This window comes from Biomphalaria glabrata, chromosome 8 (assembly GCF_947242115.1).
Source record: "Biomphalaria glabrata chromosome 8, xgBioGlab47.1, whole genome shotgun sequence".
Classification (NCBI taxonomy): Eukaryota; Metazoa; Mollusca; class Gastropoda; family Planorbidae; genus Biomphalaria; species Biomphalaria glabrata.
Window position 1 is genome coordinate 9,876,893 of NC_074718.1, and position 12,284 is coordinate 9,889,176.

Consider the following 12,284-nt stretch of genomic DNA (forward strand, 5'->3'; position numbering starts at 1 on the left):
GCAACTTCATGGTTTTGTCAGTTTGGATTTCAGCACTGATTGAAATCAAGTCTAAGAAAAGAGAGAGACTTCTTACAATAGACGATGAAATGCGAGTTTGTTGACTTTGGAGCCTCGATTATATCGCATTTGCTCTCGAAAACAAGTACACCCTTCACTTTAAATGTAATACTTAAAAACAGGTCAAATCTTTTTTTCTTTTTATTTAAAGCAACTTTTGCTCTTCGTTGTGTGCCACGAAATTTTTGTAGTTTTTTTACTGTGCCACCAGACAAAAAAGTTTGAGAAACACTGTGCTAAATATTGCAGTTTATGAGAATCACTAATCAGTGTATCAGTGTAAAATTTGCTTATCGATGCCTAAGAATTTCAGTGTAAAACACGCAAAAACTAGTTCTTAAGAAGGTCATAAAAAAGTCGTTAATCAACGCAAACAATATCTGTGTAAAGCTCAATAATCAGTAAATTAATATCAATGTGAAACTGACTCATCTATGCTTAAGAATCCCAGTGCACACCACACGTATCAGTGCTTAAGTAGGTCGGAGCTGTCTGATTTAAAATGTGTTCACTATAATTACTGTCCAATTACTCACGCCTACTACACTCAGTCACTCTGCCCTGACTGACCGAGGCGATTAAAACTTCGGCCAGACAATCCTGCCGCTACTCGGCGTTGCCATAAAACAAACAGGCAAGGTCTTTCCGGTCAGCTGTAATGTCCCCCAACAACGGCCAAGCTCTTTCCGGTCAGCCCTAATGGCTCGAGTCTCTTGATGAACAACGCCTACAATTAGTGGAGACTTTTGTGGTGATTAGCAGACGTGGTCAGCGGCGTAACTGATGCACGATATGAATGAGGGTTGGCCTATTAAGGAAAAGGGGGGGGGGGCGAGATGGGGAAAACTATTACGGATACAAGGTGGTAAAAATATGTGCTGTAACTAATTCCGTCTTAGTTAATCGAGGTGTTTGCAGTATTTCAGGGGCGTCGTGGCTAAGGGATTAAGCGCTTGGCTTCCAAACCTGGGGTCCTGCGTTCGAATCACGGGGAAGACTGGGATTTTGACTGTTGGAATTTTATACGGCGCCCCGAAGTCCACCCAACTCTACCTGACTTAAGTTGGGGAAAGTAAAGACAGTTAATCGTAGTGCTGGCCACATGACGCAATGCTCGTTGACCGTTGGCCAAAGAAACAGATGACCTTAACATCATCTGCCCAATAGATCAGAGAATCTGAAAGAGAAAATTTACTTACTTTTTACAGTAATCCGAAAAAGTTTGTTATATAGATGAAGTACATACATATATTCGAGACATTGTACTGTCTCTACTATATGATAGTAAAGAAACGTAAACATCTCTCAAATATCTCGGTCAATGGGAAAGATGATGTAAAGCTTATCTGTCCCGTTTACCGATGATGTAAAGTTTATCTGTTCCATGGATAGATGATAAAAAAAAGGGAAACTCCGATGGTTTTGACAATTTTTGATATAATATGTTTTGATTTACAGATAATGAATATATATATTTTTTTTTTACAATAATAACTTAGTAATTGATGTTTTTCTGACGTAATTTTTCTGCGCATCCAAAACGGTCAGACTTTCACTGAGTTTTTATCTGACGTCACACATGCCTATTAATTTAATCTATTGACTTACTGTATTACGAAAACCATTACAGTTACGTTTACATTCTCGTAAAAAAAATAGATCTTGGTCTATGCAGTTAGATCTAGATCTGGTAAGCAAAGAAAAAAATGCGTGTTAAAGGAGATTTACATGCTTGACTAACCACGGCAATATGTATTTTCTCGCCTGACCACTCAACACACAACAAACACTATCGCTTGGTTGTCTTGTCATGGCTGACTACACGTATACTAGACTAGCCTTACACTGACCAGTCAGACCTGCGATCTATTTACTTCTTGGGACAGGGAGGGGCTTAGATGAAAATGTAACTTTTTTCTCGAGTTGGTTGTCCTAATGTTTTTAAATCTATATATCTATATATAACTGTACCATAGCGCTTGACTAGGCCGTCACTAAGCCTAACAGCCTAACAGCTACTGTAAGAATGAAGCGATACGATTGGTCAAATCTAGTTAGCCTTTCAGTATTGTTGAGGGAAGTGACGTATGCCTCACCTAAAAACAAAATCTCAAAGAACCCCGTTTTTTTTTTTGAGATGTCAAGAATTTACTAATTTATTAAATATAAATGTTTCTAAGCATTTAAATTTAAATTAATTTTTACGCAGAATTTAAATATGTCAATAACTCAAATTTGAAAAACCATCGGAGTTTCCCTTTAAAGTGTGACATTCGAACAGCAGAGTGCAATGAAACTATAAAAGACAGCAGTCTAGATTGTCTTGGGTTTATCAGTCGAGATTCAGAAGATGAACATTTTGCTCTGATATAGACTCAATAAGACTTTATTATTATTATTTTTTTTTTAATTTTTTTTTTTTTTAGATATGTCAAAAGTGTGAAGTAACAGGCATTACAAAAAAAAAATATAACAAGACAAACATTAAAAATACTATTTTTCAAAACGACAATACCTCCTGTATACAAATTATATAGAGCGATTGGTTGTTCTCTTAATAACTGATATATGTTACATTATAAAACAATCCCTTCTCTTTTAGCGCGAAAGAATCCTGTTTAAACGAATGTCTAGATTTTCTACCCTTTGTAATATTTCAATGATCGGTCTTTAAATCTATTGTTAGATGAAGATGCGCACAATTTTTCTGAACATTAATTTTTTAACTCTTCAATAAATGCGGAAATACCAGAAGATGTCTACTCCGTTCAAGATAAATATTTTCTCGTTCTCCAGCCAAATTTAAATGTCTTTCATTTATTTTTGCTTTGAAAAAATTATAACTGTCAAACTAGAGTTTTCCCAGAGTTGCCAACGAGCTAGTTATTCTTTTCCCTGAAAATATATCCCAACGATATACGGCAACTGTAAAATTTCTAGGAAAATCGGTAGAGCCGTGTTCGAGATCCGTTTCCAAGTTCCACCTACCAACCCAGATGATTCAACGAATGGTGGCTTGGTGGCTGAGCGGTAAACCGCTTGTCTTCCGAACCGGGGTCCCGGGTTCGAATCCTGGTGAAGACTGGAATTTTTAATGGCTACCTGACATTAGTTGGGGAACGTAAAGGCGGTTGGTCGTTGTGCTGGCCACATGACACATGCCTTTTACATCTTCTGTCCTATAGATCGCAAGGTCTGAAAGGGAAAGTTTTACGAGTTGAACAGAAGTATTGAACAATCTCTGATGTAAATACCTTCTAGGATTTATCTCATGGGAATGTTTTCAGTATTCTACGCTATACAAGGGAGGGGGGATAGTGTTAATACAATGATGTTCAGGCTAAGACCCGCAGGTCAAATCCACACCGTGACGCGGTGCTATCCTCTCGATACTTAACATACAGTGCGTAACGAACCCTTTGAGACATGGCTTCATATGGCTTAATCTTTAGCCCTTACGCGGACCGCGACACGCATGTCGGAATTTCATTTTGCTCCTAGGCTTAAAAAAAAAAAGGTTAAGCACCAGTGACCTACTAACGTATGCAAACAAAGTACTTACTACTCAACACGCCCAACATCCCCTGTTACCTACCTCTGAGATAACTTGTTATTATAAAAGACAAACGATATACTCAGTCAAGAGGAAACAGTTGTTGAAACAAATAGGATATAAACTCCATTACAAATAGGTCAGTGCCACACTCGCCGAAGGTCGGTGAATATGAAAGTGAGCATGTGTTGGAAAAATAGCACGACATCTGGACCCGCAACTATCTATGTTGTTTTATTGATTTGGTTCTAACCAGGGGTTATTCGACACACAAGACACGACAGGAGGGGGAAATGGGGCGGAAGCAGGCGTGGGGGTGGGGGGTGAATGTTTAAATTGAAATAGTATATTTAAAAAAAAACAGCTGCAAACATACTCGCTGGAATGTTACGATTGCTTGCTAAGTCTGCGTGCTATGTCTGATTGACTGACTGTTTGGTCTGACTGTTTTGTCTGACTGTTATGTCAAATTGCAATGGACTACTTATGTTCCTTTAGTTATCGTCGTATTGTTATTGACTTGATGCTATTTGTGCTTGTTATGTCTTTTTGTAATGACAGCTTGTTATGTCTAATTATTTTGACAGATTGTTATGTCTGATTTTTAGGTTTATTTGTTATGATGGCCATTACATCTGCTTGTTATGACTGCACGTTATGTCGAATTGTTATAACTGATTGTCTGGTCAAATTGTTTTGAATGATTATTATGTCTGCTTGTTATGTTTAATTAATATTTTGTGTATGCTTCTTATGACTGCTTTAAATGTCTGCGTCTTTTGACTGCTTTAAATGTCTGCGTCTTAGGACTGCTTTAAATGTCTGCGTCTTAGGACTGCTTTAAATGTCTGCGTCTTTTGACTGCTTTAAATGTCTGCGTCTTAGGACTGCTTTAAATGTCTGCGTCTTAGGACTGCTTTAAATGTCTGCGTCTTAGGACTGCTTTAAATGTCTGCGTCTTAGGACTGCTTTAAATGTCTGCGTCTTTTGACTGCTTTAAATGTCTGCGTCTTTTGACTGCTTTAAATGTCTGCGTCTTTTGACTGCTTTAAATGTCTGCGTCTTTTGACTGCTTTAAATGTCTGCGTTTTAGGACTGCTTTAAATGTCTGCGTCTTAGGACTGCTTTAAATGTCTGCGTTTTAGGACTGCTTTAAATGTCTGCTTGTCACGTGCGACTTTAATTATTGCTTGATTGTTTTTACATCTGATTGTTAAGTCTGATTTTGACGACAAAATTGTTACGCCATTTTGTTATGTTTGATTGTATGAACACTTATTATGTCTGATTGTATTTACATCATAGATTGTCTTATATGTCGAATCGTTATATCTGTTTGTTATGTCCTCCAGTTAAGCCAGCAAAACACAACAAAATAAATTATGGAAGAAGCATAAGAACATAACACAAGAAGCAGACATAAATAACAATTAAACATAACAATCATAACAAATCAACCTAAAAATCAGACATATCAAACAGACATAACAATATGTCAAAATAATAAGACCTAACAAGCGTGACTTTCATGCTTATAGTTGTGGAACAGTGTGTGTGTGGGGGGGGGGGGGGAGAAGGTATCTAGGAGAAGGTTTTTCCGTGCTGCCTTCAGTAAACACAACTCTGCCCGAGTCGGATGTCGAGCCTCGAGCCCCCTTCCTAGGTAGCCAAGCCAAGTTCAAGCGCACTAAGCCTCTCGACAACGCTTCCCACAACCAAAACATTCAACAAGAAAAACATTTTAAAAACATTTCTTAAAAAAGGCAATACAATACCTCCATTCTACAGCTTAAAATAAATTAAAATATTTTGAAAAAAAAAATTTAAGCTCAAATTTGGCATCAAACTCGCGATGTTGACACCGTCACAGTGGCGTAGCTAGAGTATATGATGCCTTTTGTGGTACCTCATCTTGATGCCCCCCCCCCCCAAAAAAAAAAACAACAAAAAAAAAAAACAACTAATTAATAACATTGCAAAACCTGTTCAAAATAATATGTATTCATAAATCAAATATTGTTAATTCAGAAAAGTCACTTTTACATAAACATACTACAAAGGAATTTTACGCGCTTTCTTGCTGGCAAAAGCATCAATAATTTTATCTAAATCCATTTTTTTCCACCAGCTCTTGTTCAATGGACAAAATGGCCAAATTAGTGAGTCATCGTTGATCGCAAATAATTCTTGATCAGTTTAAGTTTGCAAAAACTTCGCATGTAGCGACGCTTACTGCAATAGTCAAAAATATGCGAATCATGATGACGATATTCGGGACTGAATCATCTAGCTCAGTGGTGCCCAACCTTATACAGCCTGCGGGCCATTTTAATTTCCGACACTCGTGTCGCGGGCCACATTAATGAAAAGATTAAAAAAAAATGAAATAGAGACTAAACCATTTTAAATAGTCTTATCACAATCCCGTGGATGCAGAAAACCTACTTACAGCCATAAGTCAATTATGTAACAAGGGTTATAGGCGTCTTGTAACTGAAAAAATTTTTTCTACTAAATTAAGTGCTTCTAAACATAGTGATCATAGTCAGTAATTGTTTTCGGAAATGTGCAGGTTTATGTATACAACATGTTGTAGAAATCTATTGTCTGTATTGCTCGAAATGTCTGCATGGAAGTCTGGCGTTCTAAGTCAATCAGTTCCAGTTGATGTCAATCCTAAGCGGCAGTAGAAATGATTTCAAAATCTCTTGTTATGTCATTTAGTTTTAAATGGAGATTTTCACCAACATCGTCCAATAGTTTTGTAATTGTCATGCCTGGTTGACAGCTTCTACATTTTTCTTTCAGGCCGATTTTATTCCATCACTGATAGCAAGCACTTTTTAATGCTTCAATTCTCTTCTTAAAATGTGAGCAACTCGGTAGCCTCCATTACAGCCGACTCATTTTCTTTATTTCCTGGTAAATATTTGTGTCAATCGGTCAACTCTAGACTTAACTTAGCGACTCTTTTTTTCTTAGAGGCTCAAGCCAACAATGCCACCATATTTTTGTAATGGTTTGTTTTAGGATGTCTTTTTATGTTATGTTCTTTAAAACAGCCACACTCTCTGAAAAATCAAACATGTTGTCTTGTTAATTTAGATTTAATAAAGATTTGTCCACTTGTTTTAAGTTTTAACATCCAATTCTTCGACATTCCCATGTCATTAACGCACAAATGTTACATGGAATGGCACCAATCATGTTGATGTCAGAAGTACCCCAACCAAAATGAAGAAAAGATGCGCTGCATTACGCACATGAGATGTCAAGGACACGGCTAGCTCAAGACTCGTCCAAGACTCTAAAATAACTGTCAATTCTTGTCGCCAAAAAAACCTACAACCTGTGTTCTTATAGAATAAAAAATGAATATAAATAACTAACAAGACAATAGATTATAGTATGAAATACATCCAAGAAAACGTGAGAGTCCTAACATAGAGAAAATACATTTTTCAACCTTTTTTTAATATATATTTTTTTCATTTTCTTCTTTTTGTGCTGTTTTGTAGGGGCCGGTTAGAACCACGTCGCGGGCCGGATCTGGCCCGCGGGCCGTAGTTTGGGCATCACTGATCTAGCTGATATTTATTTATAAAATTCAAGAGCTCAACAGGTCTTTGTTTTGGAAGTGCGGAGGCTTCTGATGAAACTGTGACAAACCGTTGAAGCCTCTTTCGCTCCAGCAGAAATTCGTTTTTATCAATGTCGCTAGGAGTACTATCGAGATTGATTTCGACCTGATGATTAAATAGCTGGGAAGGCGACAAAAATTCATATCTATCTGCTACATCATGAAGTTGCTCGAATCGGGTGATTATTTCTTGAACAATCCTGTCCAAGGTAGAATAAATTTCCCTTCGTAGCTCTTCTTTGTGTGTAAGTACAGAGTAGTCACTTTTCTCACCAGGGATCTTTTTCTTATGGCCAATACGTTTTTGAGGTTCTGTACTGATTCTCAGATCTGAACACACGCTTTCGGCAAAGGTAACGCTGGCTTCAGCGATGTCCTCTCGATTACTACTTAAAAATGTCTCTAATGTTTTTAGTTTGAGTGAGCAGTCTCGAATAGACAATCCTTGTTTTTGAAGGTAGAATTGCGCATCACTAATTTCAGTTAATACAGGAGCCCAAAATCCAAGATAGGTGAGAAAATTAAAAGACTGAACAGCAACCAATAATCCACCTGCTTCAGATCTAGTCGATGAATTTTCATCTCTGCTAGTTAATAACTCCAGAGTTTGAGCAGGCAATGAATAGTGACTTCTAGAATACGTTTGTGACCTTTCATGACCGCAGCATTATCATAGCCTTGACCCCTGCAGTCCATTATGTCTAAGCCATCCGAACGCAGTTTCTCTAGAATCATCTCAGCGATTCCAGCAGCATGCTTGTCCTTTGTGTCGATGAAGTCAATAAAAGACTCACGAACCTGCACCCCGTCATTATCCATGTCAACGTACCGTAAAATTTGGGAAGTTTGATCCAGCTTTAAGATGTCAGGTGTACTGTCAAAAATAATAGAGAAATATTTGGCTTGTTTTACTTGCTGTATGATTTGTTTTTTTAGCGTGATCCCCCAATATTGTAATAAATTCATTTTGTATTTGTGGAGACATGTATGTATTCGGTCTGGAACAAAGGTTAGTTCGAAGCACATGCTCCCTCAAGAGTGGATCGTACTTTGATAGTAAATTTACTAACTCTCTAAGTTTTCGTCTCTTGTATAATTAAATCTTGGGCCTTGTTGTTCCCTACTCTCAGGCAAACTTCAAGTTCCCTCCAAGCAAGCGATGACTGAATGTGAGCTCTGCTGGTCTCATGTTTTTCTATTTTCGGGGATAACTTCCACCACTCATTTAATCCATCTTTGGACTTAAATGAAGATGATGAAATCTTAACACGTGGCCCCTTTACATTTAAGGAGGGAGAGGGCGGTACTTACGGCCTACGAGCGCTACAAAAGGGGCGACTAGGCTACCCACGAAAATCTTAGTGCAACAGCGGAAAGAGAGGAACCGCATAAAAATGCGATCGTTCCTCCACATTGCGGCCAATTTGTCAAAATCATCTGGGCTCTCCACTGATAGAATTCCTATTAGAAGAATTAATACTTACCCTCCGTGGAGGAGAATGCCAGCCCCACAAATAAACATGTCCCTTATAGGGCAAGAGGGAGCCACCAAGAGGCGATTAACACCTGCCATACTCCAAAGCTTGGCATCAGCTACACTAAAGTCCTACCCATCAGATGCCATTTTCTGCTACACCGATAGGTCGGTAATGAGGGACCCCGATAGATCTGGGTATGGGGCTCTTATAGACTACACAGACTGGACAGAACCAGAGATGCCGATTTCTCCGTCTGAACTTAAAAGGGTTTTGAGGCGCCAGCCAAACTAGTCAGTCTTGAGCACTGTTCATCATTTTTTTTACGTTACAGTATTACAATTAACTAGTTATTTAAAAAAAAAACTCGTAGAAAACAAAGGTTAGCTTATTTTAAAAAATTGACATTACAATAGAATTATTTCAAAAATTAAACTATTAAGAATCATAAAGAAATGAATAAACTAAGACAATTATTTAGAGCTAGTGTTTAGTAATATATTTGTAAACTCAATATCTAGATTAAACCAATGGACTAAACAATGAAGTAAAAAAAGGTTGGCCTATCTTCTTCTTCTTCCTTATATTACAGAGCATTGATCAGTGTAGTAACAACATGTACCGTGTGTCCGAAATAAATCTAGTAAATTAGATTCAAACTGTTCTATAGCTTACATTGTATTGAAGAAATAGTCTAGGAGATGAAACAAAATAGCGACATGACTAGTTTATCAATCGTTAGTTCATGTTTAAAATACAGTAGTCTATGTTTGTTTGTGTCAATACAATTAGTCGTTTTTACTGAAACGCTCAGGGAAATAGGAATTCAATACACGCTGGGAGAATTTCGGTGCCCCTCTCCACTTGGTGCCCTGTGCGGCCCGCACCACCCGCACATTGGTAGCTACGCCACTGCACCGTAAGCTTCTTGATTGAACAATTCTATTAATTAGGCCAGCGGGCATTGTATACGATATCTATTATTTATTAGTACATTTATTACAGGTAGAACTCTTTAAGATCTAGTCCAGATATAGATCCACTTCTAAAGATCTAGACTAGGTCTAGATCTTCTTCAAGATCTAAAATCTAGTCTTTATCTATATTACATTTACGTAAAAACGTAATCAAAGCTTAGATCATCTATCAATAAACTGAAAGAAACTTTAAACAACATGTTTTTTTATTGAATAATTCCAATGATCTAGATCTAGGCCTTTAAATCTAGACTGACAAGACGATGTGCAAAATAGTTTTGGACATTAATTCAATCCAAAATGCCTTACATTCAGAAATTCCCGAACGCGAAAGTCCTTTCAAGAACACGATAGTCCTTTCAAAACCGATGTTGGCTCTAGATCTCAGTCTAGTACTCAAGCCAAATTTACATTTATTTATTTGTTAACTTTAAAAAATTATAACGGTCAGACTGGAGTTTACCCAATGCGGCCAATGAGCTTGTAATTCTTTCCTCAGCGATATACATCAACATCAAATTTCAAGGATAATCGTTTGAACCATTTTTTGAGATCAGCGTCCGCCAACCTAGTTTCCACGAAGGAGTGACTTGAATAGATGTACCGTAAAAAGAAATCAATCGTGCATAAATACTCTGACCAAGTACAAATGTATACATTATATACAACCCTGCGCATTGGATCAATTATATTCCACAGGCATTCAATTATTGAGCTATTTTAAAAACAACTAAGCTTTTTTTTTTATTTTTTAATTATTTTTTCCTATGAAGAAAAGATATGTCAGATAGTTCAGGTGACACCACACATTTATATCTATCTGCAAGTTTAATGATGTGCCGGTAAAAAAACATTTGGTAAGAGCATCTTCCTTGACCACATCCTATAACAACAATCGTTTGCTGGTATAGTATTGACATCTAAATAATTCTTTAAATGCATTTTTTATTCTAAAATTCTTCTGTTGATTGTAAGCTATAAGTTAAATGGCTAAAATGTATAAATCTACCTATTTACTTATTTTTATTATTATTTCTTATTATTAATTGCGTATATATATATATATATATATATATATATATATACATACATAAAGTGGTAATGGATGTAAGCACTGCACTACCTATAAACTACTTCCTAAAGGCATGCGTCTCAAATGGCCTCTAACAACCAGTCCATCTCCTGGTCTTCACGTGTGGCTCAGATATTTGAGTCCGGCGGAACTGTTCTCACTAACAGGAGAAGGGGCAAAGGCGAGTACCTGGCACCTTAACCAGTAAGCTTCGGGCAGGAGGAGTTCGGTTGCCAAGGCTGGCTACCCACCTAGGAGAAAGAAAACTCTGAATTCAAACCTCTGTTGCCTTGCAGCTATACCCAATCATGGGAAAGGCTTTGGTAGTCAACCCTGAGGAAAAACCAGGAGCTGACGACCCTAAGGCAGTTTGCAGGACCCAGTGCTACACCCTGGCAGAACCTGCGACGCCGCGGACCCCAAACTGTATCGGCACTCCAGTTACTTTGGATACATCAGCTGCGTGGAGAGGGGGGAACTGATGTGTGGGCGACATCGTTCCGACCACAGCTAATGCCCAGACATTCCTCTCATTTCCATGAGATGATCCATGGTCGCTTCGCGACTGGAAGAGGCTATAGATATATACATATTACATCTTTCTCTAAGGGTACATATCTATATATTGCATTGAGGAGCCAAAGAATGATGGCAGAAGGGTGTTTGCAGCATGAGTTGAGTTGGAGGTAAGGAATACAGAATTCATGGTGAGAACAACGTAACGAGGCGGGCTACACCTGGATCATTATGGGTGTCACTAGCCGCCTCTATATAAAGGTTGACTGGGTGGTTGTGAACTTATTGTGAAGGTTGTTGTCTAGAATGTTGGATCACTGGTGAGCAACTTTATGCCCAACTTCAGTCATTATAAGACAGGAACATCTTAACATCTAACAGTGGAGGAATACGGAAGCCTCTAAGGAATAGATTTGTGTATCTATACTATAAAGTAGAATGTGAGGTGTATGTATGTTACTTATAGACATCAAAACCGCTTGACCAATCTTGATAAAACTTGGCAGGAATGTTTCTTAGGTACCAACTTAGACCTTATTGTATGTATTGTAGCCCTAAAACAAACTTAAGACCCAAAAAAAAAAAAAAAGTTGTCCGACTCTATTACAGCTATAGTATTTTATGGATCTAGACCATGTCTACAATGTTGACATGAGAAAAGATCGAAAGGATTTAGACCTAGATCTAATTTTTAGAAATACACTTTGCGCAGATATTTTTTTAATTTGACACATGAAAATACAAAAGAAGATCCATTGATTTTATTATATAATAAAATTAACCTTCAATTTTGTGTTTCAAAAGCATTTTTCGAATTAATTAGTTCGTTATATCTGTGACTGCAGATTTCCTGACAAACATTCTTTCATTAGACAATACCGTACTGAATCGCTTACTAAAAATTAATTCGTTTAATTGTTTACTTTATAATCCCATCCCTAGATCTAAAACTCTTATTCAACTCTAAGATGATAAAACTTCTCTAGTCTAG

General features: G+C 37.4%; 1 protein-coding gene across 2 annotated transcripts in view; it reads right to left on the reverse strand.

Moving 5' to 3' along the window:
* The window catches only part of LOC106074320 (cyclic nucleotide-gated olfactory channel-like), a 196,046-nt gene that overhangs the window by 124,789 nt on the left and 58,973 nt on the right, over window positions 1-12,284 (reverse strand). The gene's annotated exons all lie outside the window — the stretch shown is intronic.